General features: G+C 46.3%; 1 protein-coding gene across 10 annotated transcripts in view; it reads left to right on the top strand.

The window, feature by feature from the left end:
* Positions 1 to 25,070, top strand: part of RREB1 (ras responsive element binding protein 1) — a 201,365-nt gene that overhangs the window by 35,449 nt on the left and 140,846 nt on the right. For 2 of the 10 annotated variants that reach the window (XM_078000972.1, XM_078000968.1), the window contains exon 1: positions 18,765 to 18,973. The exons of 1 other annotated variant lie outside the window; for it this stretch is intronic. The gene's annotated coding sequence lies outside the window, so the exon portion shown is untranslated. Of the gene's footprint in view, positions 1 to 18,764; positions 19,270 to 19,634; positions 19,917 to 20,366; positions 20,686 to 20,981; positions 21,125 to 25,070 lie in introns of those variants that run through there. 7 more of the 10 variants (XM_001082652.5, XM_001082516.5, XM_078000971.1 and 4 more) reach the window with 5 other exon arrangements.

The raw sequence follows: 25,070 nt of genomic DNA, 5'->3' as shown, positions 1-25,070 counted from the left end.
TCATAAATTACTTTTGTGAAAAGTTCTAAGCTGAGGAGATGGCAATAAAGAAATTGCTCTGCGTTGTTATTATGGTTCCAGCATTCGGTTTCCTGTGGCGTCCCTGGTCTTTGGTTTGAGTCATGAGAAGAAGGCTGAGAAGCAGGTATCACCCTGCTCTCAGCTAGGTCTGTAGAACTGGCTGTAGTGCCGTGGACATCCCGTTTGCCCAGCCACAGCTGTGTGCTGTGTCATTGGGATGCTCTGAATGCAAGATGCATCTTTGAATAAAATACTGGATGTGACTGGTGCCTTCAGCAGTCATGTGGCAATTTTTTAAAAATTGTGGTAAAATATAAATTACATACAAATTGAGCATCTTAACAATTTTTAAGTATATGGTTCAGTGGCATTAAGTATATGCACAGTGTGATACAACCATCATCACCATCCATTTCCAGAACTTTCTCATCTTCCCAAACTGAAACTCTATACCCATTAGACACAAACTCCCCATTCCCCCACCCCCAGCCCCTGGCAGCTGCCATTCTACTTCCTGTCTTGTTAAATTGGAGTACTCTGGGTACATCATATAAGTAGCATCATACAATGTTTTTCCTCTTGTGACAGGCTTATTTCACTGAGCTAACGTCTTCAAGGTTCATCCACTTGTAGCATGTGTCAGAATTTCCTTTCTTTTTAGGGCTGAATAATATTGTATTGTATGGATAGGCCACATTTTTTGTTTATCCATTCATCTGTTGATGGACACTTGAGTTGCTTCTGCCTTTTGGCTATTGTGAATAGTGCTGCCATGAACATGGGTTTACAGATGTCTCTTCAAGTCCTTGCTTTCAGTTCTTTGGTGTATATATCTAGAAGTGGAATTGCTGAATCATATGGCAATTCTATTTTTAATTTTTGAAGACCTGCCATACTTTCCATAAAGTCTACACCATGTTACAATCCCACCAGGAGTGTTTAAAGGTTTATATTTCTCCAGAGCCTTGCCAACACTTGCTATTTTCTGTTTTTTTTTTTATTGTTGTTGTTGTTTTTTTTAATAATAGGCACCTGATAGGTGTGAGGTGGGGTCTCTTTTGGCCTTTTTTGCATGCCCCCATACTCTTTTATTATAGATTTATAAGAGTATTAATATCTAGTACTCCTTTCTATAGTTCTTTAGCAAAATTGTATTTGCTATTCTCATCTGCTTGTTTTTCTGAGATGTACTTGGGAATTATTTTTGTTATATTTCTCCCTGTACAATATTTTATCCAGTTAGGGTTTTGATTGGAGTTGCATTTAAGATATAAATTAATATAGAATGAACATCTTAAAAATAAAATTTTAGGCCGGGCGCGGTGGCTCAAGCCTGTAATCCCAGCACTTTGGGAGGCCGAGATGGGCGAATCACGAGGTCAGGAGATCGAGACCATCCTGGCTAACCCCGTGAAACCCCGTCTCTACTAAAAAATACAAAAAACTAGCCAGGCGAGGTGGCGGGCGCCTGTAGTCCCAGCTACTCGGGAGGCTGAGGCAGGAGAATGGCGTGAACCCGGGAGGCGGAGCTTGCAGTGAGCTGAGATCCGGCCACTGCACTCCAGCCTGGGCGACAGAGCGAGACTCTGTCTCAAAATAAATAAATAAATAAATAAATAAATAAATAAATAAATAAAATAAAATAAAATAAAATTTTAGTCTTTCTATCTAAATCTTTCTTCATTTCTCTTCTTATATGTATATCTAAGTTTGTTGTTTTTCATTTATTGATTGTAGACAAACCTTCCTGAATTTGCTGCTTTGTGAATGAGGTATCAAAATAGTATTTTTGTAATGGTTATTGCCTTCATATAGGAGTCTGTGTGTGTGTGTGTCTGTGAGTGTGTGTTGTAACTGTCTACTTTGCAGAGCAAAGCAATAAGATACTCGAAAGAACACAGTCTTTGTAGTCAGTCAGACTTGGGTTTGAATCCCAGCTCTGCTACTTAACAAATGCATGACACTGAGAAAACTTTAGTATGGTGTTTTACATAAAGGAATTCAATAAATGACGGCTACCACAGTTAGATTTCTTTTTAAATAATTTCCATTAATTTCCTTGAATTTTCTGGTTACACAATGATATAATCTGTAATTAATGATAATATTTTTTTCTTTCCAATATTTAAATCTCTCACATCCATTTCATGTTATATTGTATTCACCAGAAAAACTTGTGGGACAGTGCTGTACAATTACGTCAACATATTCATTCCAGGGGACTTTTATTCTGATTGTAAAATGAATGTCTCTAGCTTTTTACCATTAAGTATAATATTGACTATAGCTTGAAACTGATACTTTTTATAGGTTGGAGAGTATATTTCAGTTTTTTCTTTTTAAGTGTTTTTAAATTAGAAATCAGTTATCTTGGAAGATTTATCCAATTATAACAACTTGATTTGTAAATTATAATATTAATGTTACCTAAGAAGCAAGAGATGTAGGATCAATCCTATCCTGTCTGTGTGAAGTCTTTATTTTAATTTTTTTTGTCACTGACTTCAGGCTCATGAGTGAAGCATTTATTTTTTCTTTTTAGACTGTTCATTATGAAGTGGATTTGTGTGTGTGTGTGTGTGTGTGTGCGCGCGCGTGTGCATGCTTCGCTTTCAGACCCTCATGAATTTTTTTTTCATGTGTGAAGTCTTTATAAGTATTTTTTAGGGATTTGAATATGGAAAGGAAATTAATTTAATTTGCCTGGGGGTGAGTTTTAGGTGACATCTTCCTTTTACTGGCCAAACCACCAGTTTCTTTCTGTTATAAAAATTAGTACCTTACTTTTATATCTGGTTAGTGTCCTACAGGCACATTTTTATCTTTGATTCCCATGTATAATGCAAGTATGGAATATTTAAGTTTTAAGTCAGGGCGGCCCAATCCTTTGACGTCCCTGAGCCACATCGGAAGATGAAGAATTGTCTTGGGCCACACATAAAATACACTAACGATAGCTGAGGAGCTTAAAAAACAAAACGCAAAAAAAAAAAAAAAATCTGATAATGTTTTAAGAAAGTTTACGAATTTGGGGTTTTTGTTGTTGTTGTTGTTGTTTTGAGACGAGTCTTGCTCTGTTGCCCAGGTTGGAGTGCAGTGGCACGATCTCGGCTCCCTGCAACCTCCGCCTGCCGGGTTCAAGTGATTCTTCTGCCTCAGCCTCCCAAGTAGCTGAGATTATAGGTGTTCACCACACACCTGGCTAATTTTTGTATTTTTAGTAGAGACTGGGTTTCACCATGTTGGCCAGGCTGGTCTCCAACTACTAAAAATACAATAATAAATGAGGTGTGGTGGTACGTGCCTGTAATCCCAGCTACCCAGGAGGCTGAGGCACGAGAATCACTTGAACTCGGGAGGTGGAGGTTGCAGTGAGCTGAGACTGTGCCACTGCACTCCAACCTGGGCAACAGAGTGAGACTCTCATCTCAAAACAAACAAAACAAAACAAAAAAACAAAAAAAAAATCCTGTAATCCCAGCACTTTGGCAGGCTGAGATGGGTGGATCACGCAGTCTGGAGATAGAGACAATCTTGGATAACATGGTGAAACCCTGTCTCTACTAAAAATACAAAATTAGCCAGGCATGGTGGTGAGTACCTTGTAATCCCAGCTCCTCAGGAGACTGAGGCATGATAATTGCTTGAACCAGGGAGGCAGAGGTTGCAGTGAACTGAGATCGCGCCATTGCACTCCAGCCTGGGCGACAGAGTGAGACTCCGTCTCAAAAAAAAAAAAAAAAGTGGTAATAATTGTACCTCCCTTATAGGATTATGATGAGATATTTTATGCAAGTGCTTAGCATGTCTTATACCTAATAAGGGATCAATAAAGTGAAGCTTTTCTTATACTGAGGCTCTTAATTAATTCTGTCTGTAAATATGTTTTTTCCCAGTTTGTAATTTCCATTTTAATTTAACCTATGGTAGTATATATAGAATTATGTAAATTAAAGTACACACCTTTTCTTTTTTGGTTTCTTTTTCCTCAAAAATCCTTCCACGCCCTCAAAGATCAGATAAATATTTACCTACTTTTGTTCTGATTTTTGTTTTGTTTTGTTTTGAGAAGGAGTCTTACTCTGCCTGCCACCCAGGCTGCAGTGCAGTGGTATGGTCTCCGCTTACTGAAACCTTTGCCTCCTGGATTCAAGTGATTCTCCTGCCTCAGCCTCCTGAGTAGCTGGGATTACAGGCACCCGCCACCACGCCCAGCTAATTTTTGTATTTTTAGTAGAGATGGGATTTCACCATGTTGGCCAGGCTGGTCTGGAACTCCTGACCTCAGGTGATCTGCCTGCCTCGGCCTCCCAAAGTGCGGGAATTACATGCGTGAGCCACCGCACCCGGCCTGTTGCAGTTCTTTAATCATTTCATATTTTATATTTAGCTCTTTAATCCACTTGGAGTAACTGTTTTGTTTTTGTTTTGTTTTTGTGAGAGGGTCTGGTTCTGCTGCCCAGACTGGAATGCAGTGGCACAATCTCAGCTCACTGCAGCCTCCATCTCCTGGCTTAAGACATTCTCCCACGTCAGCCTCCCGAGTAGCTGGGACTACAGGTGTGCGACACCATACTTGGCTAATTCTGTTTTTTTGTTTGTTTGTTTGTTTTTTGAGATGGAGTCTCATGTGACATCCAGGCTGGAGTGCAATGTCCTGATTTTGACTCACTGAAACCTCTGCCTCTCAGGTTCAAGCGATTCTCCTGCCTCAGCCTCCCAAGTAGCTGGGACTACAGGCATGCACCACCATGCCTGGCTAAGTTTTGTATTTTTAGTAGAGACATGGTTTCACCATATCGGCCAGGCTGGTCTCAAACTCTTGACCTCAAGTGATCCACCTGCCTCTGCCTCCCAAAGTGCTGGGATTGTATTTCTGATAGAGATGGGGTTTTGCCATGTGGCCCAGGCAGGTTTCGAACCCATGAGCTCAAGCAGTACTCCCGCCTCAGCTTCCCAAAGTGCTGGGATTACAGGAGTGAGCCACCATGCCTGGTCTGGAGTAAGTTTTTTTGTTTTTTTCTTTTATTCTTTTTGAGATGAAGTTTTGCTCTTGTTGCCCAGGCTGGAGTGCAGTGGCGTGATCTCAGCTCACTGCAACCTCTGCCTCCCAGGTTCAAGCGATTCTCCTGCCTCAGCCTCCGGAGTGGCTGGGATTACAGGTGCCTGCCACCATGCCTGGCTAATTTTTTGTTATTTTAGTAGAGACGGGGTTTCACTATGTTGGCCAGGTTGGTCTCGAACTCCTGACCTAGTGATCCGCCTGCCTTGGCCTCCCGAAGTTCTGGGATTACAGGCATGAGCCACCATGCCCAGCCGTAAGTTTTAATCTTTAGTGCAAAGTGGGTATTTTGTGTGAATTGTTCCAAATATATTGTTCCAAGTATATTGACTAATTGTATTCTTTCCCCCACTGATTTGAAGTGCCATTTTACCATACACCAAATACTCCTAGGTTTTCTGTTTGATTCCATTGCTCCATCTGTTGCTGCACCAGCACTGTACCGTCGTATATAGTATGTGCACAATATATCCATTCTAGCTTCATCACGGGATTAATATCTGGAAGCATTCATCCCCTCTCCCTCAACACCATCTATTGTTTTCAGAATTTACGGACTTGGATTACAGTCTGATGAGGATTTAAATTTTTCTGTCATTCCATACAGTGCACAGAAAGAACCTGGGCTGTAGACTCAGAGGACTTGGATTCCAATCCTGGCTCCACCACTTAGCAGCTGTTTAAATCGGGCATGTTATTCTCTGTAAACCTCGGGTTCTTCATTGAAATAATCCTGTGAAAATCAGCACTTACTCCAAGTTCCTCTGAAATAATGGGACCAAATTGACAAACCATGGAGTCACATCACTCAGGTTTACATATTTCTGCAAAATAAGCCATTGTTGGCCGGGTGCGGTGGCTCACGCCTGTAATCCCAGCACTTTGGGAGGCCAAGGTGGGTGGACTGCTTGAGCTCAGAAGTTTAAGACCAGCCTGGGCAACATAGTGAAACCCTGTCTCTACCAAAAATACAAAAAATTAGCCTGGCATGGTGGCACATTCCTGTAGTCCCAACTACTCAGGAGGCTAAGGCAGGAGAATTGCTCGAACCCGGGAGGCAGAGGTTGCAGTGAGCTGACGTTATGCCACTGTACCCCAGCCTGGGTGACAGAGTGAGACCCTGTCTCAAAAAAGAAGAAAGCCATTGTTTTAATGACTAGAAAATTTGTAGCTCTTTTTTTGGTTATAACTATCTTATATGGTCTAATGTCATGTAATATAACTTTAATAATAAGAAGAAGGATTATGAATAACTTTTAAGCACCTTATGTGCATGTAAATGCACACATTTATAAATCCAACTATATAAACATAATCATAAATGAATTATCATCATCATTAGCAGTTTAGAAATAATGACCTTTATTACCCTGGCCAACATGGTAAAACCTTGTCACTACTAAAAATACAAAAATGAGCTGGGCGTGGTGGCTCATTCCTGTAATCCCAGCTACTTGGGAGGCTGAGGCAGGAGAAGAATCACTTGAACCTGGGAGGCAGAGGCTATATGAGCTGAGATCAAGCCACTGCTTTCCAACTTGGGTGACAAAACGAGATTCCATCTCAAAAAAAAAAAAAAAAAGGGGAAGAAAGAAAAAAAAGAAGGAAGGGAGGGAGGGAAGGAGGAAGGAGGAAGGAAGGAAGGAAGGAAGGAAGGAAGGAAGGAAGGAAGGAAGGAAGGCAGGAAGGCAGGCAGGCAGGCCAGCCAACAGGCAGGCCTTGATGTAGTGCTACTCTCTTTATTTAAAAAAAAAAAAAAAAAAAAAAAAAAGGCGGCTGGGCTTGGTGGCTCACACCTGTAATCCCAGCACTTTGGGAGGCCGAGGCAGGCAGATCACTTCAGGTCAGGAGTTCAAGACCAGCCTGGCCAACATGGCAAAACCCCATCTCTACTAAAAATATAAAAATTAGCCAGGCATGGTGGTTCATGTCTGTCGTTCCAGCTATACAGGAGGCTGGGGCATGAGAATTGCTTGAATTCAGGAGGCGGAGGTTGCAGTGAGCTGAGATCTTGCCACTGCACTCCAGCCTGGGCAATAGAGTGAAACTTGGTCTCAAAAAAAAAAAAAAAAAGGCAATTTGATGTAACCTTAACACTTTTATTGGCTTAAAGTACATGTATTTGATTGCAAAATATGACTATTAAGCACCTCATTTTCTTTTTCTTCCCTTTTTTTTTCTTTGTATAAATGTAGGGGGTACATACAAGGGCAGTTTTGATATATGGATATATTGCATGGTGGTGAACTCTGGGCTTTTAGTGTAACCATTGCCCAAATAGTATACATTGTATCCATTAAGGAATTTCTCATTCCTCACTCCCCTCCCACCCTTCTGGGTCTCCAGTATCTATTATTTCACACTTTAGGTTTGTGTATACACATTATTTAGCTTCCGCTTATAAGTGAGAACAAAACATCTAATTTAAAAATACATAATATGAAGGGCTGGTGCAGTGGTTCACACCTGTAATCCAAGCACTTTGGGAGGCCAAGGTGGGAGGATCACTTGAGGCTAGGAGTTTGAGATCAGCCTGGGCAACATAGCGGGACCCCCTCTCTATAAAATATTTAAAAATTAGCCAGGTGTAGTGGTGCATGCCTGTATTCCTAGCTACTTGGGAGACTGAGGCAGGAGGATCACTTGAGTCCAGGAGTTTGAGACTGTAGTTCGCTATGATCAGGCTACTGCACTACAGCTTGTGTGACAGAGTGGAACCCCATCTCTGAAAAAAATACATATGCACAAGTACATTTTGCATATATATGTACATATATTACATATATACATATGTATACATTACCCATGTATACATATGTATATGTATGTGCATGTTACATACATGTATCTTTCACATGTATACATATTTTATATATATGTATTATACATACACTGTAATACATCTATATGTATATACAAGCTGTATGTATTTGTATGCATATGTACATAGTATATATACAATTATGTACATAGTATATATACATATTATATACATGCACTGAAAAAGTATATATACAATACTTTGGGGTTTTTTTTGTTTTTTGTTTTTTGTTTTTGAGATGGAGTCTCGCTCTGTCACCAGGCTGGAGTGCAGTGGTGCGATCTCTGCTCGCTGCAACTTCCGCCTTCTGGCTCAAGTGATTCTCCTGCCTCAGCCTCCCGAGTAGATGGGACTATAGGTGCGTGCCATCACACCCAGCTAATTTTTGTGTTTTTAGTAGAGACAAGGTTTCACCATGTTGGCCAGGATGGTCTCGATCTCTTGACCTCATGATCCACCCGCATCGGCCTCCCAAAGTACTAGGATTACAGGCATGAGCTGCCATGCCCAGCCTTACAATACTTTGTATACTATATATACTATAAAAAAAGTATATACACAATACTATGTATACTATATATACATCTTGCCTGGCCAAACAGCTGAGATTTTATTTCTTCACAGTTCTGGGGGCTGGAAGTCCAAAATCAAGGTGTGGACAGGGTTGGCCATCTCCTGAGGCCTCTCTTTCTGGCTTGCAGATGGTTGTCTTCTGTGCCCTCATGTGGTGTTCCCTTGTTTTATTTATTTATTTATTTTTTGAGATGGAGTCTCGCACTGTCACCTGGGCTGGAGTGCAGTGGCATGATCTCGGCTCGCTGCAACCTCCGCCTCCCGGGTTCAAGCGATTCTTCTGCCTCAGCCTCCCGATTAGCTGGGATTACAGACACACACTGCCACACCCGGCTAATTTTTTGTATTTTTAGTAGAGACAGGGTTTCACCATGTTAGCCAGGATGGTCTTGATCTCCTGACCTCGTGATCCGCTCCCCTCGGCCTCCCAAAGTGTTGTGATTACAGGCGTAAGCCACTGTTCCTGGCCGTCACTTATTTTTGTATCTGTGTCCTCATCTCCTCTTCTGATAAGGAGACCAGTCACATTGGATCAGGGACCACCCTAAATACTTCATTTTACCTTAATCCCCTCTTTACAAGCCCTTTCTTGGCCAGGTGCAGTGGCTCACACCTGTAATCCCAGCACTTTGGAAGGCCGAGGCAGGTGGATCACCTGAAGTTAGGTGTTTGAGACCAGCCTGTCCAACATGGTGAAACCCTAGCTGGGCATGGTGGTGGGCACCTGTAATCCCAGCTACTCAGGAGGCTGAGGCAGGAGAATCGCTTGAACCCGGGAGGTGAAGGTTGCAGTGAGCCGAGATCATACCACTGCACTCTGGCCTGGGTGACGGAGCAAGACTCTGTCTTGATCAATCAATCAATCAAGGCCCTCTCGCTAAATACAGTCACTTTCTGAGGTCCTGGGGTTTAGAAGTTCAACATACGGGTTTTGGGGGACACTTCAGCCCATCACACCTATGGTAAAGCTGGGGTCATCTGTTGACTACCTGCCTCTTCCCCTCTTCTGATCTCTAAGACACGCCTCCTTCACAAAAGCCTAAGTGGCTGCTCCATACTTTTCCTCTCACTCCCTCCCCTTCCTCATTTTCAGAGACAGGACCATCTCTGTCAAGAACCAAGTCTATTCTGGCTTCATATCTGCTCTACCTCCTCAGCCCAGTGATTGGGATTTCTGCTCCATCTTAGAGTCATTGGGGTCTGCCCCTCAAGGGCTCTGACCCTGTGTCTCCCGCACTCACCCCTCCTGCTTTCCCTGCACCTGCTTCACCCCCCTGCCACCCCTCCAGCCACTAAATCTGCCTCCTTCCACATCTTCAGGCCCCTCGACCACTCCCAGTTCTCAAGGTCTCAGCCCCTCCCCGCCTTATCCTCCTGGCTCCATTTGGACCTGGGCATGCCCACTTTGGCGCCCAATCACATCCAGAAACCTCTGGACATCTTCTGTGGCTCTTCTGGACACTTTTGTGTCTGCCTTGCTATCTGAATTCCAGCTGCCAGTCATCATTCCCACTGTAAGTTTCCTCCCCTCTGGGGTGCCCATAGCATTGAAAGGAAGCTGAAACAGCTGGTCTTCCACCGCCCGTTCCTGCCTTCTTCTCTCCTTACCCTCAGCCCTGGGCCCCACCCCTACTCTCCTCTATGCTGCCTTACACAGTCAAGGCCAGCAGATACCAGCTCCCACAACTTGCCTTTTCCCACTAATATTTCTCAGTGTGTTCCTACTATTCTTTTCCCCTTCTCTCTCATCTTGGAAGATGAAGCATCTCTCTTTTCCTTCCTAGGTTGATCTCTGCCTTTCCTCCTGTGCCATAGACTCTCTCTCACCTCCCTTCCAACATTGTTTCATACATCTCTATATGCTCCCTCTCTGGGTCTGCATTCCTTTCCTGTTGACATAAATCGTCTGGGTGGTTTAACCCTTCTAAAACCCCTTCTCCACATTCTGATACTCATAGAGATAATTTTTTTAATTAATATTTTTTTAAGAGATGGGGTCTTGCTATGTTGTTGCCCAGGCTGGTCTTAAACTCCTGGGCTCAGGGATCCTTCTGCCTCAGCTTCCTAAGCAGCTGGGATTATAGGTGTGCACCACCACACCCAGCTCCTAGAGATAATTTCCAAGGCACTGTGGAGCAGGGCTTCTCAACCCCGACACTATTAACCTTTGCGACCAGATAATTATTTGCTGTGGAGGGCTTTCCCTGTGCAGTGTAGTATGTTAAGCAGCATCTCTGGCTTCTACTCACTAAATGCCATTTGCACATTTCCCCCAGCTTGTGACAGCCAAAAAATGTCTCCAGACATTGCCAAACATACCCTAGGGGTCAGAATCACCTGGTTGAGACGCATTGGTGTAGACACTGAAAATGTGGACCCTATTGTGCTAGTTTATCTTTAGCCTTGCTATGCTGGGCATGTTGGAATCTACAAAATACCCAGCGACAGCTTCAGAATTTATTCTGCACATATGGAACGTAATACTTGGAGAACAGAAAGAGATTTGTACCTTATGTTCATGTGAGGGAGGGGTGATTATAAACCAAATTAGCAATACTTAAAAATGTGCACTCACTTATGCTTCTAATTAAACCCTTATAAAACAACTGCACAGACAACAATGGCCCTTCTGCAAAACTGCAGTCAGGAGGGTTTCATTTAGATTAGTCAAGACAATTATGTAGGGTTTTTTTTTTTTTTTTTTTTTTTTTTTTTGAGATGGAGCCCTGCTCTGTCACCCAGGTTGGAGTGCAATGGCGCAATCTTGGCCCACTGCAACCTCCGCCTCCCAGGTTCAAGCAATTCTCCTGCCTCAGCCTCCTGAGTCGCTGGGATTACAGACACATGCCACCATGCCCAGCTAATTTTTGTGGTAGGTATTTTTTAAATTAGTAAACTATTTGATTCTTAATAGGCTAACAACAGCAACCATGACAGGAACAATAAAAAAGTGTGGGCTTCAGGGTCAGGCTACCTGGTTTGCATCTCAGTGCTCCCCCTTCCCAGCTGGGAGATGTTGGGCAGTTGAGGAACCTCTCTGCTTCAGTTTCATCAGCTGCAAAATGGGGATGGTAATGGCACCCACCTGAGTGAGGGTGGAGGGCACAGAGCCAGACTATAAGAGATGGCCCTGGAGCAGGGCCTGGGCAGAGTCAGTCCTTCAATAAATGCTAACTGCTAATGGTCGCTGCTATTGTTATTTTTCTTTCTTTCTCTTCCTTTCTCACCTAAGTTTATGCCAGAGCACAGGGCCTTCACTTCCTCTTCTTCTACTCACTGTTTAACCCCTTGCTTTCTGGCCCCTGCCTACCATACTCACATGAACTCACTTTCTCAGCTCTCAGCCTTTGTTTCTGCCACTTGCCTTGGTTTCTCTTTGTTTGTTTGCTTTTTGCATACGTTTAAGGGGTAGAGGTGCAGTTTTGGTACATGGATATATTGCACAGTGGTGAAGTGTGGCCTTTTAGTGTAACCATCACCCGCATGATGTACATTGTACCATTAAGTACCTTCTCATCTCTTACCCCCTGCCACCCTCTCACCCCTCCAAGTCTCCAATGTCTATTATCCCACATTCTGTGTGATTTCTGTGGTTTAATGCTGTGGGCCACCTTTTCCCTTAGCTGTTCTGCTTCGTTAGAGGCAAAAGAGAAGGAGCTCTTATCACTCCCTCTTCTTTTGCCACTGAATTGCAGGCATTTCCTTGGGTCCTGCCCTAGCCTTTCATTGTCCATAGTCTCTTTACCTAGATGTGTCTTTAGGCCTCCCTCCTGAGTTTCCCTCCTCTCCAATTCCACAACTCGCACCCTCCTCCATGACTCATGCCACTGGAGAATGGACCCACCCTCCATCCAGTTATCCAAGGCCAAGCCCAGAGAATCGGCCTTCTTTTTTTTTTTTTTTTTTTTTTTTTTTTTTGAGAGGGAGTCTCGCTCTGTCGCCCAGGCTAGAGTGCAGTGGCCGGATCTCAGCTCACTGCAAGCTCCGCCTCCCGGGTTCACGCCATTCTCCTGCCTCAGCCTCCCGAGTAGCTGGGACCACAGGCGCCGCCACCTCGCCCAGCTAATTTTTTGTATTTTTTAGTAGAGACGGGGTTTCACCGCATTAGCCAGGATGATCTCGATCTCCTGACCTCGTGATCCGCCCGTCTCGGCCTCCCAAAGTGCTGGGATTACAGGCTTGAGCCACCGCGCCCGGCCAGAATCCGCCTTCTTAACCCCACGACTTCTCACTCCACAACCAACGGGCACCAAGCCTTGCAGACCTGTCCCCTTGACATCTCCTGTCTTTGGTCCTTCCTGCACTGCCATGGGTCACGCTCACTGCTGCGGCAGCTTTACCTCTTTTGTTATCACACACGTTCGTCAGTGCCCCAGATGGATTGTTTCCTTTTCTCTCATAACTCAGTTGGTCAAGTTCTGTTGATTCTATGGCCTAATTATGTCCCAGATGAATCTATTCCTCTCCAACCCTACAGCCAGTGCCTCCTCCACCCCTACAGCCAGTGCCTCCCTAGGTCCTTATTCTTGCTTAACTAAATTCTTCTATTACTATTAATTCCTAACTCCCCCTCCTGCCTCGTCCTGCCATCCTCCAGACCATCCTCCACGGTGCCCTCCTCCATGAGCCCTTTCACGGCCTCACCGCTGGATAACGTCCAAGTCCGCTGTGCATAGCGCTCTTGGCGATCTGGCCCACTGGCTACTCCTGCAGCCCCATCTCTGGCTGCCTCCCCTCCTCCCTCCGCTGCTCCAGCTCCAGAGGGTGGTATTTGCAGTTCAGGAAACTGACCTTGTTTTACGCCTCTGTGCCCTTATGCTTGCAGCTCCCTGCCCACTCTGGCTGGAGTGCCCTGCCCCCTCCTCTCTGCCTGGGGACACCTACACAGCTGTGAGACCTCATCCAAGTGGCCTTCTCCAGCATCCACACCTTTTTTCTTCATGATCCTCTTCCACAGCTTAGCTCTGTTTTCCATTTATTTCTACCTCCAGGCTCAATATCACCTACTCTGTCACCTTCCACCTCAAATGGGCTCCCCTTCTCCCTGACTTGCTCATTTTTGTTCTTCTGTCAGCTACCTAGCTAAGACCCAGACATCATCTTGGCCCTGACTTCTGCACCTCACCCCCCATCCCTTGTTCCCCCTCCATTACAGGTCTACCGGTTGCTTCTCTGTGAGTTCTTCCTCTGAAGTGCTTCTTGACCTCCTCTACCTTCACCCTAGTTCAGGCCCTTGGTACCCAAGCTTTCCCATGGCCAATATTCAGAATTATTCGTGGGACAGGCTCAGCTTATTTACCTTTTAGTCTCATCACCTATAGTACATTCCTGTAAATGTTATATTCAGCCAAGCTATAACCCTTACTGGTCTCGGAGTGGGACCCGTAATTTGTTACAACTGTGCTCTTGCATCTGCTGCTGTTTTTAATTCCCAATCTTCATCTTCTTCATCTACTGAATTTCTAGTCATTCTCCATGGCCCAAATCCATTACTTTCTCTTCCATGAAGCTTTCCCTGATCACTCTTCTTAGAATTGATCTTGGCTGGGCGCGGTGGCTCACAACTGTAATCCCAGCACTTTGGGAAGCTGAGGTGGGCAGGAGTTCAAGACCCAGCCTGACCAACATGGAGAAACCCCGTCTCTACTAAAAATACAAAATTAGCTGGGCGTGGTGGCACATGCCTGTAATCCCAGCTACTCACAAGGCTGAGACAGGAGAATTGATTGAATCCGAAAGGCAGAGGTTGCGGTGAGCCGAGATCACACCATTGCACTCCAGCCTGGGTAAAAAGAGCGAAACAAACAAAAAAAAAAGGTCAGCCTGGCCAACGTGGTGAAACCCCGTCTCTACAAAAATATAAAACTTAGCTGGGCATGATGATGGGCGCCTGTAATCCAAGCTACGCAGGAGGCTGAGGCGGTAGAATAGCTTGAACCCAGAAGGCAGAGGTTGCAGTGAGCCGAGATCTCGCCATTGTACTCTAGCCTGGGCAACAGAGCGAGACTCTGTCTCAAAAAAAAAAAAAAAAAGAAAGAAAGAAGTTATCTCTTTGCTCTGAACTCCTAGATTTTGTATGTATTTAATTTTTTTATTATTATATGTTAGACTATGTCTCAAAAAAAGTGATCTTTGCTCTGAACTGAATTTTGTATGTATTTGATATTATATGTTGTTTTGCATTTCATGGATTATATCATGAGGATGCAGAGATTAGATTGCAAGCTCTTTTAAGGCACAGATTATAAATTACTCATTTTTGTATCAGTTCTCCACTACAGAACCTAGTACAATTCCATATATGTCTATACAGCTCAGCTTTATTGGGATATAACTCACATACCATAGAATTCACCCATTTAAAATGTACAATTCAATGGATTTTTAGTATATTTAGAGTTGTGCACCCTAACCACAATCAATTTTAAAACATTTTAATTTTAATTAATTTTAAGTTTTTTGAGACAGGGTCTCACTCTGTCACCCAGTCTGGAATGCAGTGGCACAAGCATAGCTCTCTGTACCCTTGACCTACCAGACTTAAGTGATTCTCCTGCCTCAGACTCCCAAGTAGCTGGGACTATAAGCATGTGCCACCATGTCTGGCTAAGTTTTAAATTTTTTTTTTTTCCCTTGAGACAGTGTCTTGCTCTGTCGCCAGGATGGAGTGCAGTGGTGCCATCCTGGTTCACTGCTGTCTCCGCCTCCGCCTCCTGGGTTCAAGGGATTCCCCTGCCTCACCCTCCCGAGTAGCTGGGACTACAGGCACGCACCACTGCGCCCGGCTAATTTTTTTTTGTATTTTAGTAGAGACGAGGTTTCACCATGTTGGCCAGGATGGTTTTTGTTTGTTTGTTGTTTTTTGTGTTTTGGAGTCTCGCTGGAGTGCAATGGCGCCATCTCAGCTCACTACAACCTCTGCCTCCTGGGTTCAAGCGATTCTCCTGCCTCAGGCTCCCAAGTAGCTGGGATTACAGGCACCTGCCGCCACGCCAGGCTAATTTTTTCTATTTTTAGTAGAGATGGGGTTTCGCCATGTTGGCCAGGCTGGTCTCAAATCCCTGGCCTTAAGCGATCCTCTGCCTTGACCTCCCAAAGTGCTGGGATTACAGGCAGGAGCCACCTTGCCTGGTCTACGCTGTTGTTGTTTTGTGAAGGGGAAGCAAGATACTTCTTATATGGCAGAGTGAGAGGGAGTGAGAGTGGGAGAGGGGAAAGGGGAAGAGGAGAGGTGGAAAGAGGAGGGAGGAAGGAGGAGTGGGGAGAGGGGTAGTCTGGCCTACTACATTTTTAGCATCCCAAAAAGAAACCCCACATGTTAGCAGTCAATCCCCACTTCTCCCTAGCCCTCAGTTCTAGGCAACCATTAATCTACTTTCTATCTCTATCAATTTGCCTATTATGAACATTTCATATAAACAGAATCATCCATTATTTGTCCTTTTGGATCTGACTTCTTTCATTTAGAATAATGTTTTCAAGATTCATCCATGTTATATTATACATCAGTACTTCATTGCTTTTGATGGTGGAATAACAGTCTATGTATGGCTATATCATATTTTGTTTATCCATCCACCAACTGATGAATATTTGAGTTGTTTCCACTTTTTGGCTATTATGAATAGTGCTGCTATGAATATTTGAGTACAAGTTTTTGTGTGGACATATGTTTTCATTTCTTGTTTATGTACCTAAGAGCAGAATTGCTGGGTCATATAGCAACTCTATGTTTAACATTTCGAGGAACTACCAAGCTATTTTTCAAAGTGGCTGCATCATTGTACATTCTCACCAGCAATGTATGAAGGTTTCAGTTTCTCCATACTTTCTTCAACACTTATTATCTGTTTTTTTTATTATAAACATCCTAGTGGGTGTGAAGTGGCATCTCATAATGGTTTAGAGAGCATGACTCTTGAACAGGTGGTTTGATGGCCATGTTTATTAATTAGCTAGAAATGAGAAACACAGGGCCCAGCATGATACTCCAATTTTTAAAGTATAACTTGGAATAGGCTGGGCACAATGGCTTACACTTATAATCCCAGCAATTTGGGAGGCTGAGGTGGGATAATCACTTGAGCCCTAGAGCCTGAGACCAGCCTGGGCAACATAGCAAGGCCTCCTCTCTACTAAAACTTTTAAAATTAACTAGGTGTGGTGACATGCACTGTAGTCCCAGCTACTTGGGAGGCTAAGGGTGGAGGATCACTTGAGACCAGGAATTCAAAGCTGCAGTGAGTCGTGATCCTACCACTGCACTCCAGCCCGGGCAACAGAGTGATGCTCTGTCTCAAAAAAAAAAAAAAAAAAAAATTAAAAAAAGTTGTAGTAAAACTGTTTTCAATCTTTTTTGTTGCCAGTATTTTCTAGATGGCATTATACAGGTGGCAATTTGTCATGAACATTCATATAGCATTGGAGATTTGCTAAATTATGCATAAAATTCCAATTTTGATATTTTTCCTATTCAAAACTTATCCCTGAATGGGGAGACCAGGAAAGGCTAGCTCCTGAATCAGAGGCAAAGTGAGTAAAGTAGCATTCCCCACAGGGCCCTTCCTTCGCCCTCATTGGAACACATTACAACTTAGAAACACGAGACACCTATTCTGTGATGGCTATGTGAACTATCACTCCTGTCTAGAGACATGCCCATGTCCTCCACGATGGGCCTGTCTTCAAAAAACCATTTGATAATACATTTTGGGGCGGCGGAGTTCGGGGAGGCTCAGAAAAATGCAACTGCTGAAATTTCTCTGGATGGAGTTTTCTTCAGTAAACAGTAGACCTTGGGAAACATAACAGGTTCCGAAAACTTAATTTCGATGAAAGTCAGAGAAACAGCCAGCTGAATCAGCTCCTTTTTGGGCAGTGGTTTAGCCTACTTATCTCATATCAGACCTAATGGTCCAGCTGCTTTTCCTTGGTTCCAAAGAGTTCTGTTCTGGCCAGGACCCATCCCGAGTCAGACACTTCTGTCTGCAGCCCTGAAAGCTAGAGGTCAATGGAAGGACTCAAATTAAAGGCCCACAGTTGGGCTTACAACTCTCCATGGTGTTCAAGCCTTCTCAGAGGAGCTGGTGTGGTGGAGCCAGGGTCAAAGGTCATAGTAAATAGAAAGTAGCCAGCTTTCTGCCTGCATAACATCATCTTGCCTAACCAGACCCAAACGCTTAATTCTACTGTAGTATTCTTTGGACATTCTTCTTTAGAACTAGGGGGGCGGGGGGTGTTTATTTTCAACAACCACAATCATCCTTATCTGTCTGAAGATGTTTCCAAAGGCCGAGAACAGACCCCTTTCAGAACCTCGGTAGCAGAAGTATTAACAGTTGGAAATATGTCAGCTGCTTTATGGAGGAAGCACAGCCCAGGCCTGGTTTCTCTGGGCTCCGTGATAACTTGGGGCAAGGCAGCCAGTGCGAAGCGTAGTGGCAGGAGCTAGAGAGATGGAGAGCGGCTCCGAGAAGGGCCCCTGCTTTTCAGAGTTGAAACAAGAGCCCTCTGAGAGAAAGAGATACTGCGTGTGGCTTCTCTGAAGCCTTGGAGGGCGACGTGGATGACACAGCATCAGCCATTCCATCGCGGGGTGGGGACACAGTAGCGGCAGGAGCCGTCCTCAGCCCCTGGCGGTCACGCAGTTCCCCGCTGAAGCATCCTTTGTGGGGTGTGGGTAAGGGAAGGGGACCAAAGTCGAGTCGGAGTTGAGTTTGTTAGACGGCGAGCACGCTCAGGGCGGCAGCCCGAGTAAGAAGGATGGCCCCGGGAGAGAAACAGCTCGAAGCCAGGGGCGGGGTGAAGCGCCTGCTCCTTAATCTCCTGCCCCATCATCCACTCGCCCCACCTGGATGCAGAGCGAGGACCGCGTGGAAAGGAAACGGCTCGGGCGGGGCTCCACTTCCCAGATGCCTCGCAGACCCAGAGGGGCGGCGCCAGGCCAGGGACCCCGAGCCCCACGCCCCCCATCCCCCCAACCCCAGCGCCTCCGAGGCGCCCCTCTCGCAATTCCGGGGCATCACCGTGTCTCCCCCGCCTCCGTTAAAATAGTGAAACAAACTGCGGAGTGAAGTGATGGAAAGCCGGGGGCGGGGAGTCGCCCGCGGCGAGGGGCTGCAGGGGAGGGGGCGCGGTGGCCGAAGAAGGTGGCCTGCGAGCAAAGGGACGATTGGGATCGCGCTCAGTCGCGGCCTCCCGGACCCTTACCCTCGGGCAGCCCGGCCCTCCCATGGCCCGGGGCGCCTTGGGAGGGCGCAGGGCAAACCTGGGGCTGCGGTGGGGGGTGGGGAGGGGACTCCACCTCCATCCTTCCCGGGATGGCAACTGCGGTCATCCTGCTAAAGTCGGGGCGGGGGCGGCGGTGGGGACAGGCGGGTACCGCGGTCCTCCCCCTCACCCCCCCAGTCCGAGCGCCGCCGCCGCCGCCGCGGCCGCTCAGTAACACGTCCCCAGGAGACTCGCAGGAGCAACACGTGATGTGTCTACTTATCAGGGTGAGAGGGGGAGAGCGAGACTCCGAGCGTGCGGGCGAGGAAGCTGGGCGGGGGGCCGAGACGGGGGCCGGGACGACGGCTGGGGCGCTGGGGTCGCCAGCTCCTCGCCCACCTCCCTCCCTGTGGGAGAAGAGGAGGAGGGGAAGTGACTGCGGAGTTGATGAACTTTGCACATCCAGAAACGCCATTTTGATTCCTTTTCCGGAACAAGTTTGCATCTCTCCTCGGTCTCTCCCTGAAGCCCACCGGTCCCCAACGCATCATGCCTGGGAGCCAAGCGTCCTGCCCGGCCGTAAGTACGTGCCCCGGGTTCCGACTCGCGGTACTCCGGCGGCAGCGAGACATCTGGGGCACAGCCGGAGCGACCTTTTAAAGAACTTTGGGGATGGGGAGGGTGAAGTCTGCAGAGCGCGTTGTACTTTAGAAACTCGGCGTGTCCCGCAGGCGGGGACCCGCACGCCCCACGCCGCGCAGCGTGCGCTCGGGCTGGCGGGGCGGCCAGGGATGAGCCGGGCAGCCCTCTCCCCTCGGGCTGCGCGCCGGGCCGTTCCTCCTCCTCCTCCTCCTCCTCCTCCTCCTCCCCTTCCTCCGCTCTTTTCCCTTTCCCGAGCCGCTGGCTCTGCCAACCAGCTCCCAGCGCGAGCCGCCGCAGCGCCCCGCCAGCAGGACCTGATGCGCATCCATATTAGCCGTCCGAGCGCAGGAATCCGGCCCGACCCGCGCCGCCGAGTTTATTTTTAACCAGCACCGCCGGGACTCGGATGGTGCGCGCACCGCCGGCCAGAAACATCTTCCCAGCGCTGCTCTCCATCTTCCGCCCTCTCTCCCTCGACATCCTCCCCCCCATGTGGGAGGGGAAACTTTTCTCCTACATACTTTCGAGTCCCTCTCGGGCCGGGAAGCGCGGAGATGACGGCGCCCGCCCTCCCGCCGCCGCCGTAAGGTATCCGGGGGTGCCGGCTTGGGGGTGTCTGCTCCGGGTGCTCGAGCGGGGGTGCCTGCTCGGGGCTGCTTGGTGGGAGCATCCGCCGCGCCCTGCTCTGCGGACTTTGATCCTCCCGGGCGGACGGCGCCGGCCGGGAGGGGGCCGCGGGCAGCCCCGCGCCCTCGCCGGTTCCCGGCTGGAGGTCGTGGTCACGCCGACCACTGCCCCGGGGGACCAGGGGAGGAGGGGACCGGGCCCGAGCCGTGCGGGCACGTATTGTTCCCTCGCCCTTCCGTTGGCGGGGTGCGTTTTTTCGTGGGAGCCCTCGGTGTGGAGCTAGCCTGCCTCGCGGGCGGGGGAGGGGGTGGGGGGCTCGGCGCCGTCACGAGCACAGGAAGGAGGCCGGGAGCATCCGAGGCGGGGCCGGCCGCCGGGGCCCGCTCCACCGCCCAGCTGTGGAGCGCGCTCGGAAACTTTTGTCCGCCGCCCGCTGGACCAGTTTTTTGCGAGTTCTGGGGCTTCCCTTCCTCCTCCCATCCCGGCCCCCAGCGTCTAGCTGGGTGGGGGCAGGGGGCCCGTTGTTGCCCTCCCCTACTTCCCGCACAAGCCTCGGGCCGGGCCCCCCGCGCCCCCTCCCCGCTCGCGGTCTCTTAGGAAACTGCGACCTTAATGGTTGCTAAGGAGCAGGGGAGGTCCTTCCCGTCGCCGACCCCCTCCCTGGGAAGCGGCGTGTTTTCTGGACCGGGCCAAGGGCGCGTCGAGGATGTGACCTGCTCCGCGGCCGCGCGTGAGTGCGGGGCGCGTCGGCTGAGCCCACGGGTTGGCTAGGCCGCCTTCCTCTCCGGGCGGGGCGGGGAGCTGGGGGACGCGGGGACCCCACGGGGTGCGGGCCCGGGCCGCTTGACAGGCGCCGCGTGCAGCTCGCGCCCCTCGGCCGCCGTGCATCCGTGATGGGTTATAAAAGAGGAGGAAAGTATTTCTCCTTGCTCAGCAGATTTGCCCTCTCTCGCTCCTTACTGGTTAGGAGATAGAACGTGAGCCCAGATCCGGACGAGCAGTTCACATTCCATTACGAAATTCTACACGGCTTCAGAGCCAGCAGCAGCACACATTCGGGGTACTTTGGAGGGGTTTTCGTCTTTTGAGGATGCTCCTGCTGTTGCTGCTTGTGATGGTGGTGGATGTGGAGACAGACAGAAGGGTGAATAAAAAAGTATAACGTTTTGGTATGTTGAAAAACCTGTCCGGGGGTTTTCATTAGTAGAAAATTGAACCCTCTTAAGAGTTTAGATTTAAGCTTAGCTCTTTAAAAGCCAGTGGGAATAAAGTTTGCCTGTTGAATGGTGTTGCTGGAAATAGCGAGGAATTTCTGTCTCTGCAATGGCAGAGTTTCTAGTGCATCCCCATTATTTTTGAGATTTTTTTCCCCTTTGTATATGTAGTGGACCCTGCATATGTGCGAGTTGATTCTGAAATAAGTTTAATTGAAGTGGAGTGGGGAAAAGAGAACTGCCAAGAAAAGAATGTGGTTTAGTTTTGTTTTTTCACACCCATGAAAATCATCCTCTAGATTTGGTACTTTTTGAAGTAGGCAGGTATAGTTTCTAAGACATATTTCAACCCGGAAGTCTGAGTTAGAGGCCAAAGTGTTGGCTAAAACCTCTTTGAAAAACAAACGTTGAGTTCTGTACTATCTTCAAGAGTCCACAGAACTTTTGAAGGAATGGGTTCGGGCTACTCTACAAGTAATTTATACAAAGACGGATCACTAATTTTAGGGGTGGTGTGTGCGCGCGTGTGTGTATGTATGTGTTTACCTCTGCCCTTTGGAGGGAGCTTTCTGGGTACCCGCTGATGGGTCCTGCTTTGATGTACTTTGAGCTTTGGTTACACTGATGTATTAAACATTTGAATGACTTTAATCAAGTTTTAAATGTGTTAAAAAAATACCTTTCCCCCAGTTTTACAAAAGAAAGGGAGAGAAGAACTCTTTGATTTAGTTATTTGCTTAGCTTGTGCTCCATTTTAGGTTAATGAATTTGCATTGTCTTTGTCTTAAAAATACTGCTAAACTGGTTGCATTTTAGAATGTCTTGTTTTAAAAGAGGATTTGCTGGATGTGTAATACTCTTAAGAAATGCTGCTGATGCTTACTGTTATGTGAAATATCATTCTCTGGGTTTTTGTAGATACTGCTTTATTTCTCATCAGAAAATGAGACGCTAAGCTCTTATGGCAGACAAGTGTTTGTTATGTGGTGGGGAACATGCGTCTTATTGAGCTGGTACAGGTGGTGCATCCATTCCTAACTAGTTACATATTCCAGCAAGCGACCTTTTGATTGAAGGGTCTTTTAAATTTCTTCAGGCAGACTCCCAAGGCCTTATTTGTATCCAACACAGGTACAACACGTTGAAGGAAGAAAAGAAACCTACATTTATTAGTCCAGCATCTGATCAACAGCAGTTTATTGGTTACCTGCTGTGTGCCAGGCACTGTACAGTGTAGCTGCCTTAGGTCGTTTTTGCTCTTCAATTTTGAGCTGTTGTGTTATTCCACTTCTGAGGTCAGTTTGGAAGTCTTTGCTTGCTATCTTATGCTCACTTGCTAACATCGTTTATCACCTTCAACTAAGGAAATGTCCCAGTTAATGAAGTTTTAAAATGCTACCCTTTTAGGATTTTGCACGGCATAATTAATACAAATTTAACTCCTATAAAAATTGGTTAAATATATTCTTTGGAAACAGAAGTGAATTCTTTTGATGTTTCTATTCATTATCCTTCTGAAAAGTAGGTGGTGCTTAGAAGGTCATAGGATAAGGGTTGCTAAGCAGCTAAACAGAAGGATGCTAAAATTAACCGAAGCATTTTTGAAAGGGAATCCTTCCCTGTTTTACATTATTTACTGGGTTTAATTAATTTCTGAATCTTCTATGTCCTTTGACCCGGGAAGGTGGGATGTTAAGTTTGTTTTGGTTTTGTTATTATATTTAAATAATCTCTTTCTTTTGTAAGTGTCTTTAATTGAAGTTAAGTACTCTATGACCAGCCTTGTGGTGTTGGATGGCAGCTTGTCTGGTAGACTTCTTGACTATTACCAATGTGTTCAGGTTGAACCTTCCTGAGGATTTGTGTGTATAGTACCCTCTTATTTCTAGTAATAATAACTGATTCCTTGGTTTGTTTTGGAAATTCTACATAATCCATAAAGTTATGTCTTTCTTTTATTCCACATCAAACAGATTTGTATTCAAAGATAGAAATGCAATTTAGTATCAATTCAAAGTATGCAATGTAGTCTGTCCTGATAAGGGGACAATAGCTTTCTTTCCCCCTTTACTGAGATTACCATTCCCTTAGATTAGGTTTTGATAGGGCTCCTCCTCCATTTCATTCCACCTCCCTGATGCAGCTTATTCCACCCAGTTCATGGATATCTTTTTAAAAATAATTATATTAGGTTCAGAGTATCTTTGGAAGGACTGGCCAAATGTTAGAAAACAAAAATAGGTATGATGTATATTACATTTCTGCCATAAGTATGTTCAAGTATCTCGAAGTTTTTCAGCGAGATAAAATGGTTGAAATCTAATTGAAGCCATGATTGGTAATTATCATCTCTTGGCTGAATGGTAAGCCTGTTGTAAGCCAAAAGTTTCCCTGCTTCAAGGTTAATTTGTGTACATCTGACCTATTGAACAGGCAGTGTTGAGTCATATTTTTTATATCCAAATATGATTAAGAAGTTGATAAATGAATTTTCTTTCTGTTTCTTTTCTCTCTTCTTTCCTGATTTAGGGAGTGATTTTTGGGTAGAAGTAGCCATGGCACTTTTCAAAGAGCAAGGGTCAGACAGTGATTTCTACACAGGGTGAGGGTTGCAGGGACCTCGCCTTATGTCAGAGGGAAAAGGTACACTCTATGAAAGCCAGAGGGAAGCATACGGTGTGCTCTCTGAAATGCATCACTTAGTTTTAATTTCCCCCACTCCCATAGAAGGCAGAATACAGAAAAGAAGACTGCTGATGTTTTCACTACCACGGAGGTAAAAGAATGAGGAAGGTGGAGAGGGGTTTTTACTTCTATGTTCCCAGTCCTGTCGGCAGTGTCACCGACTGTGTTCCCCTCAGTTTCTCTTGTCATGTTCCCTGGTGTTCAGCGTGGTCTGAACTGCAGCCGAGTGTAGCTGGGGATTGCACTCTGCCGTTGGCAGTGGCGCGTTGGGGTGAAGCGGATGGGGAGGAGGAGACTGGGAGTGACTGGTGCATCTTGCTTTTGGTGGGACTTCAAGGGTATTGAAGTTAGCCAGTCTGCCCACCAGTAAAGGTGGCTGCCTGTGAATAGGTGCTTCAGACAAAAGCAGTGGGAGAGGGTGGAGACTGTTTGTTCAGTGTGATTCAAGCAAGTAATGCTAAGAGAATTCGAAAACCTCTGTAAAGTCCCGGGACTGGGTACTGACTGCTCCTGCAGGGATTCACCTGAGGGCTTGCAGACATCATGAGGGTGGGTGGAGAAAGAGAATGAAAACCCCCACAGGCATTGTCAGACAGCCAGACTGAAGAGAAAACGTCTCAGTGGGGGTAATTAGATAAAGCTTTTAAATGCTCTATTTGTTTTTCCCTAGCTTGCTTGGTATTTCATCTCTTTTTCACCCTTTTCAGAGACTATAGGATAGGATTGTTATAAAAGTGTGTGATACTTCTGGTGGTTTAATCACTTTAAAAGTTTTCTTTTTCATTCAGATATGCCTTCTAGGGCTTAGTTAATTTCACCCTGCTTATGTGGAGGCCTTTAGCAAAGATTCCATGTTTATGCTTAGAGGAACACTAAGAGAGTTGGGTGGGTATGTTGACCCATTTTACAGCTGCGCTGTGGTCCACCCAGGGACTGATAATAAATCAAACTTGGAACCCAGAACTCCTAACTCCAGTCTAGCCCTGTAGAACAGCTGCTTTTTAGAGTCAGCTTGACCTCAAGAGGACTTAGCAGCATTAAATATATACTGCCTATTTATCTCCTTGTGTATGGTGTGTGTGTGTTTTAAATAAGACTAGATCCTTTTCAAAATAAACCCAATTGAGTTTGAAGGTATAAGGAAATTTTAAAAAGCACTCTTGGTAGCATTTCTGTTGATGAATGTGGTGATACGCATCTTTTTAGTAGCCTTTCT

The sequence above is a fragment of the Macaca mulatta genome, chromosome 4 (genome assembly GCF_049350105.2).
Source record: "Macaca mulatta isolate MMU2019108-1 chromosome 4, T2T-MMU8v2.0, whole genome shotgun sequence".
Lineage (NCBI taxonomy): Eukaryota > Metazoa > Chordata > Mammalia > Primates > Cercopithecidae > Macaca > Macaca mulatta.
This window is presented reverse-complemented; position numbering and strand designations above follow the sequence as displayed.